At 23.8% G+C, this 2,500-nt stretch overlaps 1 protein-coding gene across 8 annotated transcripts in view; it reads right to left on the minus strand.

The window, feature by feature from the left end:
• Positions 1 to 2,500, minus strand: part of LOC113807529 (uncharacterized protein CG5902) — a 96,803-nt gene that overhangs the window by 71,197 nt on the left and 23,106 nt on the right. The gene's annotated exons all lie outside the window — the stretch shown is intronic.

Raw genomic sequence — 2,500 nt, forward strand, 5'->3', positions numbered from 1 at the left:
AATAATAATAATGGTGATGATAAAATAACAACAGCAATAATAATAATAGTAGTAATAATAATCAAAATGGTAATTATAATAATATTAAGGATAAGAATGATAATCATAAAAATAAACTATAATGAATTAATACTGATTTAACCAAAGGCTGCCAGTGATGGCATGTATGTACATGCCATGGCAAAAGTGAGTTTACTTTAAGTGTCTATACAATTAGCAAGCTCCACAGGTACTTAATCATGTATCTCACTTTAACCTTTTCCTTGACTTTTGGAAATATTTATATTTTTTTCTCTTATACTGCTATTTTGTAATGTCAATAACATTATAATGATCATAATGTCCACAATAATAACAACAGTATCAATATTAGTAGTATTAATAATAAAAAATATTTCATCTGAAAACTCAAGGAAAGGTGAAATTAGGTGAGGTTGCAAGTACTACTAATTGATTACTTGGTGGTTATGCACTTGTGGAGCAAAATATATGCTGAGACATTTTACAAAATAATACTACAATGAACACTGCATTTTTCTTGCACCATGGGGTTAAATATAATAACATTAATATCTGAAAAAATAATAATAATAATAATAAAAATAGTGACGAGATATTAACAACAATTACCATAATTGACCAACGAATAAGTAGAAACTAGAGGATATACTAATATTAACCCTTTCATGCATGCTTCTGTAGACAAGATGCAAGAGTTAGCATTTCCAGGATACTCAAGGTGTGTTCAAATGGGGGTAACTAACTTTTGTATTAAACCTGTCTACCTGGATAAGTTTAGTCTTCAAATTTTACACTTTGGAATATACAATAAAAATAATACAAATAAAATCTGATGTTTAACATGAACAAAGGTTTATTTAGAGCAGTAAAGCCAATAACAACCTTCATACAATATCTGTTATGAAAAGAACCATATGAAAATGGTGGGACTGGGGTCTCCATATAAAGGTCAGTTTCTCCCCATCAATAAGACTTATACTAACATTTACATTCTATTGTACTTCCTTGCATAAGTACTTAATTAGCTGTATCTAACAGAATCAATAACAATATCAATAATAAAATTTATAAATAAAAAATCAAACCTGATTATATTCTGAAATCCCTTCAAAGATCAACTTAAAAATTCTATTTAGTCCTTACTAATTGATATTTCCTATGACCTCAATTGTTGCTGGAAGTTTGCAGACCTTAATGATCTCTGTTTTACAATTATAATATTAATATTTTTCTGGTGGGCATGTGAACTCACTACATTCCTTGGCCAACAGGAGCAGAAATTTCCTCACTTTCACTTATACAAACTCAACATCACATTATTGCTGGTAATAGCAAACTTCTTTTTGAAATTTAGTTGCTGCTTTGCAATTTCATGTCATTCAGTGCAGGTGAGCAGTTGTACTGCATTAATATCTGCACTCCTGATGCAGTCTCCAATGCACAATTATGTTAAAAATACAGGAACTTGAAAAAGAAGCATAACATCAAAAGGGGGTTAATAATAGCATTCACAATAAAAAAAAATAAAAGACCAGAAAGAAATTTTAAAAAGTTACAGTTATACAATAATCATAAAAAATAAATAATAATAATAATAATAATAATAATAATAATAATAATAATAACAATAACGATGACGATGACGATGACGATGACGATGACGATGACGATGACGATGACGATGACGATGACGATGACGATGACGATGACGATGACGATGACGATGACGATGACGATGACGATGACGATGACGATGACGATGACGATGACGATGATAATGATAATGATAATGATAATGATAATGATAATGATGATAATAATAATAATAATAATAATAATAATAATAATAATAATAATAATAATAATAATAATAATAATAATAATAATAATAATAATAATAATAACAATAACAATAACAATAATAACAATAATAATAACAATAATAATAATAATAATAACAATAATAATAATAATAATAATAATAATAATAATAATAATAATAATAATAATAATAATAATAATAATAATAATAATAATAATAATAATAATAGTAATAATAGTAATAATAGTAATAATAGTAATAATAGTAATAATAGTAATAGTAATAATAATAATAATAATAATAATAATAATAATAATAATAATAATAATAATAATAATAATAATAATAATAATAATAATAATAATAATAATAATAATAATAATAATAATAACAACAATAATAATAACAACAATAATATTAACAATATTAATAATAATAATAATAATAATAATAATAATAATAATAATAATAATAATAATAATACTTATAACAAACTACATTGACAATAATAAAACGATAAAAAAATAAATAATAAAAAATTAAGATAATGATAATACTAACCCTAATCATTATGATAATAATAACAATAATATCAATAACAGTAACAGATTATAATTTCAGACACTGTGCTACAATCATCATTACATCTTTATCAGT

This window comes from Penaeus vannamei, chromosome 17 (genome assembly GCF_042767895.1).
Source record: "Penaeus vannamei isolate JL-2024 chromosome 17, ASM4276789v1, whole genome shotgun sequence".
NCBI classification, from domain to species: domain Eukaryota; kingdom Metazoa; phylum Arthropoda; class Malacostraca; order Decapoda; family Penaeidae; genus Penaeus; species Penaeus vannamei.